Source organism: Crinia signifera, chromosome 8 (genome assembly GCF_055691185.1).
Source record: "Crinia signifera chromosome 8, ASM5569118v1, whole genome shotgun sequence".
Taxonomy (NCBI): Eukaryota; Metazoa; Chordata; class Amphibia; order Anura; family Myobatrachidae; genus Crinia; species Crinia signifera.
In genome coordinates, this window is record NC_139224.1 from 83,038,154 (window position 1) to 83,057,164 (window position 19,011).

The 19,011-nt window shown below is 42.9% G+C and overlaps 1 long non-coding RNA gene across 1 annotated transcript in view; it reads left to right on the top strand.

The window, feature by feature from the left end:
* Positions 1–1,531, top strand: part of LOC146025600 (uncharacterized) — a 56,798-nt gene extending 55,267 nt beyond the window's left edge. The window contains exon 3 of the long non-coding RNA XR_014454247.1: positions 1,449–1,531. This is a non-coding gene — a long non-coding RNA (uncharacterized LOC146025600). The remainder of the gene's footprint in view (positions 1–1,448) is intronic.
* Positions 1,532–19,011: the final 17,480 nt, after the last annotated feature.

The window sequence follows — 19,011 nt, forward strand, 5'->3', positions numbered from 1 at the left end:
CATGTTTGTTTTGTTCAGATTCCTTACTTTCTAATTTGGTTAATATGTCGGTACTGTATTTGTTTGAGTTATAACGATTCACCTGTACCTAACATCGCTATTCTACTATTTCTGTTACTTGTTGAGGCCCCATCTGAGGTACCTTCTGTTTAAATTTGTACTGACTTAATAAAAACTATTTATAAAAAAATAAATAATGCCATGACACCACAGGCTGCTCCCCCTGTATAATAATAATGCCATGACACCACAGGCTGCTCCCCCTGTATAATAATAATGCCATGACACCACAAGCTGCTCCCCCTGTATAATATAAAAGTAATGCCATGACACCACAGGCTGCTCCCCCTGTATAATATAATAAAAGTAATGCCATGACACATAAATTATTATACAGGGGGAGCAGCCTGTGGTGTCATGGCATTATTATTATTATACAGGGGGAGCAGCCTGTGGTGTACTGTCTTTTTTACGCAATGGAGCAGTATGTGGTGTCCTGTTATTATACAAGGCAGCAGTCTGTGGTGTCCTGTTATTAAACAGAGGGAGCAGCCTGTGGTGGTGGTGTTATCTTTTTTTTATTAATACATATATTTTTAACGAAAAACCTCCATTTTTATGATGTGCTGTTACTTATGGGCAAGTGCTCTGGTCTTGCCCCCCCAGGCTAAAAGTTGCCAGCCAGCCCCTGATAGCATGTTCATTCTAATTATTGTTTTTATAGACAGGTGCAACTTTTGTTACGTATTTACCACTAAGCTAATAATACAGGAAACAAAAGCTATCATCTCTTCATTTATTAACCTTGTATATACTATCTTTTCTATGATTTGTTTGATGTCTGATTTTGTTATACTCTTTAGTTTTGTGGTGCCTCTCACCTAGTCACCTCCTCCCACTCCCGTGTCCAAGACTTCTCTCGCACTGCCCCCCTGCACTGGAACAACCTGCCGCCACCCATCAGGCTTTTTGATTCCCTTTCCTCCTTCAAGCACTCCCTCAAAACCCACTTCTTCTGACTAGCCTATCCCTCCTCCTCCTAACCTCTTTCGCTCCTCCTATCCTGCCTACCCTACCCCTCCATCCGTTCCTACTTATCCTATTGTTTTTTGTTCGTCCACCCACCTCCTTTTTGTCTGTTAACTCTTATGAGTTGGGCCCTCCTTCCTCACGTACTCACCCTACCTCTTTACCTCACCAGCGCTCCTGCCCTGTTCTTCCCTTCCACTACTTCATCTTCAGTCTCCTCGACAATTTCGATGAACTGATACTGATTTTAGTTCTGACAGCTATACCCCTATTTATGCTGTATTTTATCAACACACCCTGTAACGTATACCCTTGTAATTTGTTTTTTTGTTTACTATGTACTGCGCTGCGGACACTTTGTGGCACCTTATAAAAAAACAAACTACAACTACTAATGAAAACTTGTCCACTTCTCCAAGACTATATCAGCTGAGCGAGCCCAAGTCCACCCACAGATGGATCATTGATTTCCTGACAGACAGGAGGCAGTACGTGTGACTGGGAAAGTAAGTCTCGGTTCTCTGGACCATCAGCACGTATCATAGATTCGATCATTCAATTTCCTTATACAGTATTTATAGATAGCTGCTGTATTGATGGAAGCATGTGTGCTGTTGAGCATTAATGACTCATGTTCATTTGGGCTATTTGCCTAATTTAATTGTGCAATAGGGATATGTGTGTCTTGATAGCCATCCAGGGATGGTGTGAAGGCTGTGGCAGAGGCACTGAGAGTAGCTCTTGTATATGTGGACACGGTGGTACAGGGGTTTCTGACATTGGTGGTGTTACATTGAATTCATCTTCTCTGTACATCCACCATCTGACTGCTGTCTGGTAATATGGAGCGTCACTCTGTGGATCTCAGGGTGTTGGTTAAGGATTTTTAAAAAATGTACAAAGTCAACATTACACACAGCATTCAGCACGTTTATAGGTTAGTAAAAACATTAACAGCAACTTGTTTTACTGAAAAACCGGTACTTATGTAATATCTGGGCTCCCGTTTTTCTTATGAGACCGTGTCCCCTTGCGGGGCTCGCTGCGCTCGCCATGCTTCGGGCACGGTGGCTCGCTGCGCTCGCCACACTATATAAAATCAACTCCATGCGTAGTTGGATAGTAGAGGTATGAAAAAATGGGGTTCATTTAACATGGGAGCCCAGATAATACATAAGTACCGAAAAACCTAAACGAACACTCTATTTGCCCTGACTGTTTGGGGACAATATGCAGAGTATTTAATTATAGCAAAATAGTTTTAAAATTTAAAGACTTTTGAATGTTTAAAAACCCTGCCAGCCTCCTGTAATGCACCAATACATGTGAACTTGTATGCAATATATGTGCTGGGGATCGGTTGTGTTGACTAAAGAGGTGCCTGGGAATCAGTATACTTTACACACTCCTAAACCAGACTTCTTTGAAACTAGCCAATGGAAGTATTGAGGTGGGCTTAGGAGTCTGTAAAGCATGTTGATTTTCAGTTGCCACATGGGAATCCAGCACATATATAACATGCTTTAACAAATGTATGTTTATAAGCATATGAGGGATGAGGGCTCTTCATGTGAGAGCTAAAAGGGGAGGTGCAGCGAATCAGAGGTGGCCAAGGGGAGAGACAGTGAGCAAGGAGAAGTGGGTAATGATTAGAGATGAGCAGTTGCCATCTCAAAGGTGGCTTGATCCTTCAGTCGGGGTCTGGGGGGGGGGCATTTAACATTGTAATCAGCCATCAGGGTGGCTGTACAATGAAAAATCGAATCGATCGCATGCGATGCAATGCGACCGATTTTTCTGACCCAATATCAAAATCGGGCGCCCAGATATTACACAAGTACCTTTTTTTTTTCTTTATTCCTATTTTGTTTTATTTGAAACTGTTTTTCACTGTGACTGTAGCTATTAGAAATATCTTGTAACATACTTTTTTTCTGTAACATAAGCCTTGTAGTGTTTTCACTTAAATAAAATTTTTTAATTTAGTTTGGGTGTCTGCTGTTTATCCAGCCCAAGCTTCTGACGAATTCGCCAGGGCGCTACCATGTAATTCATAATTTGGTGTGTCGGCAGAACCAAAGCTGTCGTGGACGAGGTAAAAAAACTACTTTGGTTGGTGGCAAGCGGAAAATCGTGCTGAAATAAACACACGCTTGGGGTACTTTGTAAATGTGTCACATGGCAGGGATTCTGAGATTGGCGTATCTGGGGAATCGCCACCTAGGATCGTGACAAACTGGTGGCCGGCGGTGGGATATTTCAAAAAAGTAATTTTTGTTTTTATTTGGGTAACTTAAGTGAATGCAATTCACCAGATACCAGAACTCAAGGCTTATACAGTTAGTGAAGGTCACAGTAAAAGCATTTCCTGTTGCCCATCCCTGTTTTATTATTTTGGAGAAGTAACTGCAACGGAATAGCAGCTACTTATAAGGAGGCACAGCTTAAGTGGAGACTGACCTGTGACTCTATGGAGGATGATACAGAGTGTCACGATGGCAGACTTGTGCATAAGAGTTCATCTGCCATGGCTACTGAGGTAGCAGGAGGTGGACTTCGTACTGAACTTTTACTTTCTGCGGAAATTAATAGTGTGAAGTTGAATCGTGATGTGGTCTTTGGTATCAACCGAGTGGAGCCTGCCAAGCGGCAGACCAGGGAACAGATGATCCAAGTCCTCAGAGATGCGGACCAGCAGGTAGCTCGGGGGAATCAAGCAGATTCCAGTTCTGAGGGTGGGAATCATTCTTGTTCCAGATCAGAGGAAGAGGAGAAGCAGACACTGAAGATTGCAGGCCCCACAAACCGTGGATTGGAGGCCTCCAATTGCTGTTTTGCCTTGGATCTGTATATGAAAGAGGCTCTGAAGTATGTGAAAGAGTCGGATAATGCAATGGTGCTGAAGCTGATAAAGCAGTTTCATGAATGGGAGGCTGCAGAATGGGCCAGAAAGGCAGCAGCAGCTAAGGAAGACGAGGACCTCAAGCTCCAGTTGGAGCTAGCTAAACTCAACTGGCAGCCTGTGACAGTGGACGCGAATTTCAACGGACTGCATCTCGACTATTTCCCTGTCTGGGAATAAGACAGGGTAAGCAAAGTAATAAAAGTATGTGGCTGAATGAATTTGCAAGATGGTTATAAATTATATATCAATTTTTAATAACTACACATGACAAAAAAACATTTATCTAAAAATGCCACAGTGTGCATGAAAAATGTTAATCTAGAATATTGCAATTTTAAACTGACTGATGTCTTAGTCAGATAAGAAACAAGCTCATTAAAGTTCCCACTGGATGTGAATGAATATTTCCAACCCACACTGTGTTGGAGTAGATGCTGGATGTGAAAAGCCTTAGAGGTGAGAGATGGGAAATCTTGCGTTTTTAGAAGCAATGTCTCTCTTGTGTCCTCATGAGTGTCTTTCAGACAGTAACCAGGAATCTCTGGTTTCTCATACCGTGGTAACTCTGTATGCTGAATAATTAGGAACAGATGCAAATGTCCCAAATGCAGTGTCCAGTTGGTGTTGGGGCTTAATTCACAGCAATAAAACCGGTGGATGGTAATGCCAGTTGGGGGTAATTCAAGGCAAGCTCAATGCGTTTCCCCGGATATACTCCGGCTTCCTCAGGAGCAGAAAGTGAAAGAGTAAGCAAAGTAAATGCCGGCTTGGTTGTGAACAACCAGCTGGACCTGGACTTTACTACAGATGCTCAGGGGTCTGACGTTTCTGCTAGTACCAGGGAGACGGTGGGGTGCATAGCAATCACAGAGGCTGCGGAGTACCAATCCCCTATACTACTGGAGGAGTCCAGTGGGTTTGTTGACCCAGAGAAGGATGATGTTGTGTTTACCCTCATGAGCACAGAGGAACTAACAGTAGAATGGCAGCTGCAAGGTATCTCCTGCCACAACCATACCCATGGGGAGATGATCATGCAGCTCACCCAGGCAAGGGACGATGAGTGCAATACCTTCAGCTAGTATCGTGCAGGATTTCATGTCTGGGGTCCATCTGCATCTCCTGGGGTACTGCTGAGAGAACTGGGGGAATGTTACCAATTTGCGCAGCAAGAGGTCCATGGTTGGGGAAAGTTTGATACCATTTTGGAAGGATCAGTGGCACCGGGTCAGTGTGGAGTGGCATCGTCTAGAACAGTTCCAGTTACAAGCTCTAGAAGTAAAGTCCCAGTTTAAACTGCTGGTAGAAGCTGAGGATGCATGCATCAGGCTCCCACCAGGGTTGCCCCACGAGGAACCGGTACCACTGCCTACTATATTTGTTGCTGGAAGAGGCTGACATACTCATGGAAAAGATTATGTCGGAAAGCAGAATGAGACTGTATTTATGCAAATGTGTTTGGGACTACGGATGTGGGACCTTTATTAACTCCACAGATATCTGCCAATGTTGTCCCCACTGTCTCTAACCCTTCTGAACCATATGATGCATCTCAGGTAGTATGTACCCATGCTGAACATTGCAATGTTGGGATACCTGTGTGAAGCTCCTGGGATGGTCTGTGATAATGCTGTAACTTCTATTGAGATGGAGGTAGGAGCCGAGGGTAAGATAGAGACAGGTATCTGGGGTAATTCTAGTATGTGGGGGTAAGTGGATGCCCTAATCTTGTTGGGAATGAGACACCATCGCTCACCAGTGGTAGGAGTGCTGCTGGTGATGTCATTCATGTTACTGGACTAGGAGTAAACCCTGTCCTTCCAGTGATGTCTGGTCGTGACATGGGGCCAGGGGACACTAACTTCACAATTGGGACAGATCTGAGTTGGTTGCAGGCAGAGCATTTAACTGCCAATAAGTTAATGTGACAACATTCTCAGATAACCACATTCCTGCTCAGAGACAATGGGATCCAGATAAAGAGGTTTTGCCACTGTTTAATTGTAAGACAGTAGGATTGGTCCCATGTGTGGGGGAAAATGCGGGGTACTTGTGTCATATCTGGACACCCGATTATTTGATTGTATGCCTCAACTTAAGGCATAGAATCAGATGCGATGCAATGCGATTTTGCTGTAAAATCGCGTCCATCGCATCGCGACTAAATCGCATGTGATGCGATGCGATCAATGCGATTTTTCATAGGATTCAATGTTAAAATGGTCCTGTTCATTTCCCCACTATCCAAGTGGGCATAGAGTTGATTTTATATAGCGTGGCGAGCGCAGTGAGCCACCGAGCCGGAAGCGTGGCAAGCGCACGCGGATTACTTAAAATGTATTCCGCGCCTGCTCGCCACGCTTTGGGCTCGGTGACTCGCTGCGCTCGCCACGCTATATAAAATCAACTCTATGGCCACTTGGATAATAGGGAAATGAACAGGACCATTTTAACATTGAAACCTATGGAAAAGCGCGTTGATCGCATCGTATGCGATTTGGTTACATGCAATGCGATGCGATTTTTCCGACCCGATCTCAAAATCGGGCGTCCAGTTATTACACAAGTACCAAATGCACAGATTAATTTGCAGGTATTGCAGGATGTCCCCCCAGGTCATGATATTGATGTTAATGTTGATAATGTGATGTCTTGCACTACTGAGGGAAATGTGGTACCATGTGTAAAGCTGAATTGATAATGGATCCCTCTCTGGCAAGTCTCATGGCTATGTATAATAGCGAAAGGGATTGGCACTGGTTATATTGATGTGATCAATTGACAATTGAAAGTTGATGATCTATATAACCAACATAGTTACTGCTTTCTTTCTAAATCAATGGCAGTGTTTGGTTGGTGGTGCTCCCAAAAGGATGTCCAGTGGTTAAACTGAAAAAGGGGGGTCACGAAGATGACTACAAGAGAACATACGTGAGGTTTTTTGGGGCACACTTAAAAAATAATAACGAATAAGTGATACAATGGTTGATGAGTGTACTAAAACTTAACTTTTAATATGATTATTGCTAAAAAAGAAGAGATAATAAGAAAAGTAAATAAATGTTGGGGCTAATTGCCAATTGAAGGTCCTTGACTATATTCACAAAGTCAGCGCAATGTTTAGAAAAAAATATATAATTTATATAGTACCCGTGGAATCAACACCTGTCAGTAAACATAACTTATACAATCGGCACAAATGCACGGTGTAGTTAGTGCAGGTATTGGGTTAAGGATGCTTGACACACCTCAAAAAAAATAATTTAAATATACACTGGTGTGGTCTCCGTCGTGTTAAGTGGTGGTATATAAAATATAGAAAAACCAAGGAAGAGTGGAAAGATTGGAGAGTATAGAAAACTTGGGCTGGGTCCAGAAGGTGATCTTCTGCTTACCTGATAATTACAACACTGGGTATTCCCAGTGGGTCTTCCCACAGGTACTAGCCCGGCCAGTCACTGCTTAGCTGCTGAGATCGGGACGGGTTCAGGCGTTCCAGTGATGTGTGGTAGTAATATTGGCAGGATGAGAGGGCACCAGCATTGTAGCCCGAGGAAAACAGAGTGCTTCTGCTTTCAGAGGCGTCATCAGTGGCTCCCCCTGTTGCTTACCTGCATTGCAGGGGGGTCAAATTTGACGCGACTGATGAGAGAGCACTGAAAAAGGGGTTGGTATAAACAGTTGGATTGGTGTAAAAAATGCGGACCCTGACTTCTGCTGTCCACCATCTACTGATAGTATCCAATGGTGGATGAGAGAGCAAAGGAACGCTGACCCTTTCCCGGAAATGTGGGAGAATAATGACGGTTGTGCAACAGCTGGTAATGTCACCCAATATATGGTATCAGTCACCTTGGTATGCCAGCGGGTAATACCCCAAAGGTGTAGGGGTGTCTGCTTAAGGTAGCTCAGGAAATTCCCCTTTCTGGACACCTTAGAATTAAAAGGGCCTGGGCTTGCATTAATAAATTCCACTGGCCAGGTATGATGAAAGAGGTGGGCAGGTACTGTCAGAGCTGCCATACTTGTCAGATAGTGGGGAAGCCTGAGGTTGTGGGCACAGCCCCGCTCATTTCCTTCCCTGTGGTATCAGAACCCTTTGTGCAGGTGGCTGTAGATATTGTAGGGCCCCTTGCAGTGCCCAGTAGCTCCAGAAAGGAGTACATTTTAAAAGTGGTAGATTATGCCACACGTTACCCGGAAGCTGTGGCCCTTTTTATCCATTAGGGCCGACAAAGTGGCCGATGCCCTTGTCCCCATATTCTCCCAGCTATGGTTTGCCAAGGAGATACTGAAAAACACATAAACCCAGCAGAGGTCCCCTCCAAACACGGAGAGTTTCGTGATAAAACCACAACCATGGAGGCTGCAAGCCTGCGAATGCCAAGTGAGCTGCCTCCCACTGAGGCTGACCCATACATGGTGCATAGGGTGGATAACAGTAGGAAGGCTGTCCAAGGTGTAGAGCCAAGAGACTTGGCTGGCAGTGATGCTGCCGTGTGTAAAAAATTAAGTAAGGGTGAATGGGACAAGGGAAGGCCCCAGCTAGTTACTGAGGCTTTAGTAATAGCAGCAGGTACCCTTTCACAATCTGCACACACACACACACACACACACACATAAAAGCTTTGAGGGAGTGTACCTTCCCCCCAGTGAAAGGGAGGGGGAGGTCAATCAGCTCAGGCAAAATACTGTAGCAGGACAAGAGGTTCTGGGAAAGTGACAGGATTACCTGTCCCACTGTATGTAGTGCTGAGGGAAACACAGTAGCCATACAAGGCCATAGCCAATATGATTTGTATCATATTTATTGTTGTTAACCTCATGTCGTGTAAAGGTATGTTACAACACCTGATAGCATTGTCCCACCCTCCTCTTAAGGCTGCCCAAGCCAAGCAGAGGCTCTGGAATGCCTACACCTCAGGGGAATGCCCATGTGGGGTGTGGCAGAAGCTGGTTCTGACCTCGAGATGGCAAATGGAACTGCCGGCTGCAGGTGAAAATCTATGCCCGGTAGTCCAATGCACAGCTGGGATGTGCCAACAGTTTGCAGCCTGCAGGGAGGGGAGCAGGAACCAGGCTCCTTGCCCACCCTAACAACGGTGGAGGGGTCAGGTGGTACCCTGACTGATGCCCAGAATAGAAACGGAAAAGCAGCTGAGTCAGTTGTCAGACACCCGGCACCCATACCAGACCTGATTCGCAGGGAGGCCAGGGAAAATGTACCTAGGCACCCACCAGGTAGACCTAGGTCACCAAACACCCCTGATACAGCCAGCCTTCGAGGCCACACTGGGGTTGTTACAGATAATAAGGTGGGTGAGATGTGGAGCCTAGGGGTGATACAAGAATCCTGTAGTTCGTGGACCCCGCCCATAGCACTGGTCCTAACATGGGAACTGCAGCAGTCTGTCAGGCAGGGCACTAACAAGTGTCAGGGCTCAGCATAAGAGACTGTGGCAGGCTGTGGCCACTGCTCCCATGTTGATTTTTAAAAGGGGGAGGTGTCATGATTGGATGCCATCCTGTCATGAGCGACCGCCATTATTACACCAGAATGGGCGTAATTGTACCACGCCATTCTGGCCTAACTGTCTAATGTATAAAATGTAATTGAGAAGTGACCTGCCCCTGGATGACTAGGAGGACATGGTGGGTGAAACAGGAAAGCAGATGGGATCCCTTTCCTTTGAAGTCCATACTCTCTGTTTATAATAATGTTTCTGATATTGTGGTGCTATCTCCTCAGCCTAGCATCAATGGGAGTGCTTTCCCCTAGAACCCAGATCAAGATCTGGTCTTCCTGTATGTCTCAACATAGTTTATTGACTCTGACCCCAGGGGGGTGCTTTGTATCCAAAAGTGTCAAAGCTTTGGTTGTTGATGGGTAATTGCTCAGCTTCAAAAGGAAAGTAAATTTGCCAGTCCCTGCATATATAATCAAGAGACGTATTGTGACAGTGAAGATTCCTGAAAGGGGCGGGGGGGGGGGGGGGGGGGGTGCTGTACAGATCTTAAAAGTGTGTGGCACACAAGAAATAAGGTTCATTATGCTTCAGATTTGATGAGTCTAATGGTTCTCGCTGATGATCCGATACCAATACGAAGGAATCCCACTTCCCCCCGTTTCATGCTGTGTGTACTTGAATCGTTTTTTTTCTTTATTCCTATTTTGTTTTATTTGAATGTTTTTCACTGTGACTGTAGCTATTAGAAATATCTTGTAACATACTTTTTTCTGTAACATAAGCCTAGTAGTGTTTTCACTACAAGGCTTATGTTAATTCTCCTTTGCTGACTGCTGCTGCCAGGCCTTCTTCTTCTTCCTTGCTGACCTCTACTGCCAAGTCTCCTTCTCCTCCACTCACCGCTGCGCCAGATCTCCTGTTCCCCCGCGTATTGGCACTGGCAGCAGGAGGAAAGGTACGAGTGGGTACGAGTGGGCACCTCACAATTGTCTGAAAGATTAAGACATTTGACATATTGAAACTGTAGTATTATACAATCCAATACATTATACAATCATTATAAAATTAGATCAAAGATTATACAATAAGAATATAATATAAATAAAATATAAATCATTTTAGATACTGTACATTTCTTTATATGGTAACAACAACATTCAGATTGAGATATATATATATATATATATATATTATACATTTCCCAATGCTATTTTAGCGAGTAGTGCAGTGGATTCCACTGTACATCCTCTGGGACTAATTGCCTTACTGATTAGCTATTGTCCTAGCTAAATATTTCAGCTGGTTTACCAGTCACTAAGGCATTTGAGGTTATTCAAACAAAGCAATTTTTTTAGAAAATGGACAAAATTATGTGCAATGCATATGGGGCAGATGTAACATCTGCAAAGAGAGTTAGATTTCGGTGAATTATTTTGTTTCTGTGCAGGGTAAATACTGTCTGTTTTATTTTTACACTGCAATTCAGAATTGTACACTGCACCTGCAGTGCAGCATAATTGTGTCCATTTGCTAAAAACTGTGCTTTGTGATGATCAGATATAAATAGCCCCCATTGTTTTGGTTACATTAATAACCACCCCTATCCCACCTCCAACAATGGATTAAAACATGTGAAACAAATTGTTATTAGTTAGCACTTTTGGGCTGGAGTGACCAATCCGGCGGCATTTTTTCAAGATGTCCACTAGTGAGTTTGTCAATGTAATGACAAACATGTAAAACACACACACACACACACACACACTCTCCAAACCAGCCATCCTGTAGTGTTACTTACCCGGTGGTGGCAGGTAGCAGCAGGGCCCGGAGCAGTGCGACAGACATGAGGCGGGTGGGAGCAGAGCAGTGTATGGGCTGTGCAGCATGCTGTCTGACAATAGCAGCCCCTGTGACACCTCCAACAATGGACTAGCATATGTGAAATAATGGTAATTAGCTAGCATAGCTTCCTGGCTCTACCTCCTGCTATACACTATGGGCAAGGGTGATGACTATCTTATCACCCAAACCGTTCATCCCGCATTGTTACTCACTGGGTAGTATCAGACAGCAGCATCACCCAGAGCAGTGTGGCAGGTGGGAGCCAAGCGTTAGTGACCTCTAACATCATGTCATGCGAACAGCCACAGAGATGGGGACAGGAGCAGCTGGGCTGCATCTGACCAGGTGCTCAGTGCTTCCAACATTAGATTGCATATGCGCAGGCTGATCCCAGAATTCTGGGATTGGAAGCTCAGATTGCAGGATTCAATTGCTGGTGATTTTAGGGACAAATCCCAGGATCAAGCCAATCCCGATTTTCGGATTGTCCACCTTACCATGGGCCTAATTCAAGTGTGATTATTCTTGCTGTTGCTTTTTTAAACTATAATATAATTGAATTGAGGAATTCGTGATAGACAAAATTAACAAGGACCAATCATAGAGAAATATAAAGTGACAAAGTGGATCATGACTAATCTACAGACAAACAGAAATAATATAACTATTTATAAACCATGACATGTCATGACTTATTAATGATAATAATAAATGTTACCAGAACAAAAGAACATAAAAATGTGAGGGTACGAGTTCCTCAATCACTCAGACACCGAGCAGATGAAACCAAAATATGGTTTATTTTTATCACAGCACACGAAAGTAGATGAAGACAGGAAAAAGAGGCAAATGTAGCATATAAACGTTATCGGGTAGCAGGCCCAAACAGACAGTCCTTGTATAGTCACAGTCCCAGATCAGTTCCACAGGGCAAACTATCACTTAATCCCCACAGCAGTGATAGCATATAAGTCCACACGATACCTAGACAGAGCATAACCTCTTAGTCCAGGACAGTCCTTTAGGACGTTAGGGGTCTAGTATCTGAAGGGTCTAGTTATAAAGGGTCATCTTAAAATTAATAGCAGCGTTATACCCGCGTTATATTATTTATAACTTCCTTGGATATCGATTGTGAATTGACTCCTCTCTATATTCCATCAACAGGTAAACCTATTTCAGATTTCTACTGCAGAACATCGCAGCTGTTTGCACTGATTTAAACGGGGTAAACCTATTTCAGATTTCTACTGCAGAACATCGCAGCTGTTTGCACTGATTTAAACGGGGTAAACCTATTTCAGATTTCTACTGCAGAACATCGCAGCTGTTTGCACTGATTTAAATGGGGTAAACCTATTTCAGATTTCTACTGCAGAACATCGCAGCTGTTTGCACTGATTTAAACGGGGTAAACCTATTTCAGATTTCTACTGCAGAACATCGCAGCTGTTTGCACTGATTTAAACGGGGTAAACCTATTTCAGATTTCTACTGCAGAACATCGCAGCTGTTTGCACTGATTTAAACGGGGTAAACCTATTTCAGATTTCTACTGCAGAACATCGCAGCTGTTTGCACTGATTTAAACGGGGTAAACCTATTTCAGATTTCTACTGCAGAACATCGCAGCTGTTTGCACTGATTTAAACGGGGTAAACCTATTTCAGATTTCTACTGCAGAACATCGCAGCTGTTTGCACTGATTTAAACGGGGTAAACCTATTTCAGATTTCTACTGCAGAACATCGCAGCTGTTTGCACTGATTTAAACGGGGTAAACCTATTTCAGATTTCTACTGCAGAACATCGCAGCTGTTTGCACTGATTTAAACGGGGTAAACCTATTTCAGATTTCTACTGCAGAACATCGCAGCTGTTTGCACTGATTTAAACGGGGTAAACCTATTTCAGATTTCTACTGCAGAACATCGCAGCTGTTTGCACTGATTTAAACGGGGTAAACCTATTTCAGATTTCTACTGCAGAACATCGCAGCTGTTTGCACTGATTTAAACGGGGTAAACCTATTTCAGATTTCTACTGCAGAACATCGCAGCTGTTTGCACTGATTTAAACGGGGTAAACCTATTTCAGATTTCTACTGCAGAACATCGCAGCTGTTTGCACTGATTTAAACGGGGTAAACCTATTTCAGATTTCTACTGCAGAACATCGCAGCTGTTTGCACTGATTTAAACGGGGTAAACCTATTTCAGATTTCTACTGCAGAACATCGCAGCTGTTTGCACTGATTTAAACGGGGTAAACCTATTTCAGATTTCTACTGCAGAACATCGCAGCTGTTTGCACTGATTTAAACGGGATTTCTACTGCAGAACATCGCAGCTGTTTGCACTGATTTAAACGGGGTAAACCTATTTCAGATTTCTACTGCAGAACATCGCAGCTGTTTGCACTGATTTAAACGGGGTAAACCTATTTCAGATTTCTACTGCAGAACATCGCAGCTGTTTGCACTGATTTAAACGGGGTAAACCTATTTCAGATTTCTACTGCAGAACATCGCAGCTGTTTGCACTGATTTAAACGGGGTAAACCTATTTCAGATTTCTACTGCAGAACATCGCAGCTGTTTGCACTGATTTAAACGGGGTAAACCTATTTCAGATTTCTACTGCAGAACATCGCAGCTGTTTGCACTGATTTAAACGGGGTAAACCTATTTCAGATTTCTACTGCAGAACATCGCAGCTGTTTGCACTGATTTAAACGGGGTAAACCTATTTCAGATTTCTACTGCAGAACATCGCAGCTGTTTGCACTGATTTAAACGGGGTAAACCTATTTCAGATTTCTACTGCAGAACATCGCAGCTGTTTGCACTGATTTAAACGGGGTAAACCTATTTCAGATTTCTACTGCAGAACATCGCAGCTGTTTGCACTGATTTAAACGGGGTAAACCTATTTCAGATTTCTACTGCAGAACATCGCAGCTGTTTGCACTGATTTAAACGGGGTAAACCTATTTCAGATTTCTACTGCAGAACATCGCAGCTGTTTGCACTGATTTAAACGGGGTAAACCTATTTCAGATTTCTACTGCAGAACATCGCAGCTGTTTGCACTGATTTAAACGGGGTAAACCTATTTCAGATTTCTACTGCAGAACATCGCAGCTGTTTGCACTGATTTAAACGGGGTAAACCTATTTCAGATTTCTACTGCAGAACATCGCAGCTGTTTGCACTGATTTAAACGGGATTTCTACTGCAGAACATCGCAGCTGTTTGCACTGATTTAAACGGGGTAAACCTATTTCAGATTTCTACTGCAGAACATCGCAGCTGTTTGCACTGATTTAAACGGGGTAAACCTATTTCAGATTTCTACTGCAGAACATCGCAGCTGTTTGCACTGATTTAAACGGGGTAAACCTATTTCAGATTTCTACTGCAGAACATCGCAGCTGTTTGCACTGATTTAAACGGGGTAAACCTATTTCAGATTTCTACTGCAGAACATCGCAGCTGTTTGCACTGATTTAAACGGGGTAAACCTATTTCAGATTTCTACTGCAGAACATCGCAGCTGTTTGCACTGATTTAAACGGGGTAAACCTATTTCAGATTTCTACTGCAGAACATCGCAGCTGTTTGCACTGATTTAAACGGGGTAAACCTATTTCAGATTTCTACTGCAGAACATCGCAGCTGTTTGCACTGATTTAAACGGGGTAAACCTATTTCAGATTTCTACTGCAGAACATCGCAGCTGTTTGCACTGATTTAAACGGGGTAAACCTATTTCAGATTTCTACTGCAGAACATCGCAGCTGTTTGCACTGATTTAAACGGGGTAAACCTATTTCAGATTTCTACTGCAGAACATCGCAGCTGTTTGCACTGATTTAAACGGGGTAAACCTATTTCAGATTTCTACTGCAGAACATCGCAGCTGTTTGCACTGATTTAAACGGGGTAAACCTATTTCAGATTTCTACTGCAGAACATCGCAGCTGTTTGCACTGATTTAAACGGGGTAAACCTATTTCAGATTTCTACTGCAGAACATCGCAGCTGTTTGCACTGATTTAAACGGGGTAAACCTATTTCAGATTTCTACTGCAGAACATCGCAGCTGTTTGCACTGATTTAAACGGGGTAAACCTATTTCAGATTTCTACTGCAGAACATCGCAGCTGTTTGCACTGATTTAAACGGGGTAAACCTATTTCAGATTTCTACTGCAGAACATCGCAGCTGTTTGCACTGATTTAAACGGGGTAAACCTATTTCAGATTTCTACTGCAGAACATCGCAGCTGTTTGCACTGATTTAAACGGGGTAAACCTATTTCAGATTTCTACTGCAGAACATCGCAGCTGTTTGCACTGATTTAAACGGGGTAAACCTATTTCAGATTTCTACTGCAGAACATCGCAGCTGTTTGCACTGATTTAAACGGGGTAAACCTATTTCAGATTTCTACTGCAGAACATCGCAGCTGTTTGCACTGATTTAAACGGGGTAAACCTATTTCAGATTTCTACTGCAGAACATCGCAGCTGTTTGCACTGATTTAAACGGGGTAAACCTATTTCAGATTTCTACTGCAGAACATCGCAGCTGTTTGCACTGATTTAAACGGGGTAAACCTATTTCAGATTTCTACTGCAGAACATCGCAGCTGTTTGCACTGATTTAAACGGGGTAAACCTATTTCAGATTTCTACTGCAGAACATCGCAGCTGTTTGCACTGATTTAAACGGGGTAAACCTATTTCAGATTTCTACTGCAGAACATCGCAGCTGTTTGCACTGATTTAAACGGGGTAAACCTATTTCAGATTTCTACTGCAGAACATCGCAGCTGTTTGCACTGATTTAAACGGGGTAAACCTATTTCAGATTTCTACTGCAGAACATCGCAGCTGTTTGCACTGATTTAAACGGGGTAAACCTATTTCAGATTTCTACTGCAGAACATCGCAGCTGTTTGCACTGATTTAAACGGGATTTCTACTGCAGAACATCGCAGCTGTTTGCACTGATTTAAACGGGGTAAACCTATTTCAGATTTCTACTGCAGAACATCGCAGCTGTTTGCACTGATTTAAACGGGGTAAACCTATTTCAGATTTCTACTGCAGAACATCGCAGCTGTTTGCACTGATTTAAACGGGGTAAACCTATTTCAGATTTCTACTGCAGAACATCGCAGCTGTTTGCACTGATTTAAACGGGGCAAACCTATTTCAGATTTCTACTGCAGAACATCGCAGCTGTTTGCACTGATTTAAACGGGGTAAACCTATTTCAGATTTCTACTGCAGAACATCGCAGCTGTTTGCACTGATTTAAACGGGGTAAACCTATTTCAGATTTCTACTGCAGAACATCGCAGCTGTTTGCACTGATTTAAACGGGGTAAACCTATTTCAGATTTCTACTGCAGAACATCGCAGCTGTTTGCACTGATTTAAACGGGGTAAACCTATTTCAGATTTCTACTGCAGAACATCGCAGCTGTTTGCACTGATTTAAACGGGGTAAACCTATTTCAGATTTCTACTGCAGAACATCGCAGCTGTTTGCACTGATTTAAACGGGGTAAACCTATTTCAGATTTCTACTGCAGAACATCGCAGCTGTTTGCACTGATTTAAACGGGGTAAACCTATTTCAGATTTCTACTGCAGAACATCGCAGCTGTTTGCACTGATTTAAACGGGATTTCTACTGCAGAACATCGCAGCTGTTTGCACTGATTTAAACGGGGTAAACCTATTTCAGATTTCTACTGCAGAACATCGCAGCTGTTTGCACTGATTTAAACGGGGTAAACCTATTTCAGATTTCTACTGCAGAACATCGCAGCTGTTTGCACTGATTTAAACGGGGTAAACCTATTTCAGATTTCTACTGCAGAACATCGCAGCTGTTTGCACTGATTTAAACGGGGTAAACCTATTTCAGATTTCTACTGCAGAACATCGCAGCTGTTTGCACTGATTTAAACGGGGTAAACCTATTTCAGATTTCTACTGCAGAACATCGCAGCTGTTTGCACTGATTTAAACGGGGTAAACCTATTTCAGATTTCTACTGCAGAACATCGCAGCTGTTTGCACTGATTTAAACGGGGTAAACCTATTTCAGATTTCTACTGCAGAACATCGCAGCTGTTTGCACTGATTTAAACGGGGTAAACCTATTTCAGATTTCTACTGCAGAACATCGCAGCTGTTTGCACTGATTTAAACGGGGTAAACCTATTTCAGATTTCTACTGCAGAACATCGCAGCTGTTTGCACTGATTTAAACGGGGTAAACCTATTTCAGATTTCTACTGCAGAACATCGCAGCTGTTTGCACTGATTTAAACGGGGTAAACCTATTTCAGATTTCTACTGCAGAACATCGCTTTAAATCTGTAAAAGCTGCTATTGTGGTTTTATCTGTGCTATGTGAAGAACTTAGAAATATTGGGATAGTGCTACTGCTCTTACATTGGTTTGGTCTGATTAGCACCTTTTGCTGGTGGGGGAGGTGTATTGGGAGGGGCAGCTAATTCAGGATGGACATATGTTTGTTTTAGGCCTATATATTGAGTATAGTTTGGGACGTCAGTCCTTTAGGACGTTAGGGGTCTAGTATCTGAAGGGTCTAGTTATAAAGGGTCATCTTAAAATTAATAGCAGCGTTATACCCGCGTTATATTATTTATAACTTCCTTGGATATCGATTGTGAATTGACTCCTCTCTATATTCCATCAACAGGTAAACCTATTTCAGATTTCTACTGCAGAACATCGCAGCTGTTTGCACTGATTTAAACGGGGTAAACCTATTTCAGATTTCTACTGCAGAACATCGCAGCTGTTTGCACTGATTTAAACGGGGTAAACCTATTTCAGATTTCTACTGCAGAACATCGCAGCTGTTTGCACTGATTTAAACGGGGTAAACCTATTTCAGATTTCTACTGCAGAACATCGCAGCTGTTTGCACTGATTTAAACGGGGTAAACCTATTTCAGATTTCTACTGCAGAACATCGCAGCTGTTTGCACTGATTTAAACGGGGTAAACCTATTTCAGATTTCTACTGCAGAACATCGCAGCTGTTTGCACTGATTTAAACGGGGTAAACCTATTTCAGATTTCTACTGCAGAACATCGCTTTAAATCTGTAAAAGCTGCTATTGTGGTTTTATCTGTGCTATGTGAAGAACTTAGAAATATTGGGATAGTGCTACTGCTCTTACATTGGTTTGGTCTGATTAGCACCTTTTGCTGGTGGGGGAGGTGTATTGGGAGGGGCAGCTAATTCAGGATGGACATATGTTTGTTTTAGGCTTATATATTGAGTATAGTTTGGGACGTCAGTCCTTTAGGACGTTAGGGGTCTAGTATCTGAAGGGTCTAGTTATAAAGGGTCATCTTAAAATTAATAGCAGCGTTATACCCGCGTTATATTATTTATAACTTCCTTGGATATCGATTGTGAATTGACTCCTCTCTATATTCCATCAACAGGTAAACCTATTTCAGATTTCTACTGCAGAACATCGCAGCTGTTTGCACTGATTTAAACGGGGTAAACCTATTTCAGATTTCTACTGCAGAACATCGCAGCTGTTTGCACTGATTTAAACGGGGTAAACCTATTTCAGATTTCTACTGCAGAACATCGCAGCTGTTTGCACTGATTTAAACGGGGTAAACCTATTTCAGATTTCTACTGCAGAACATCGCAGCTGTTTGCACTGATTTAAACGGGGTAAACCTATTTCAGATTTC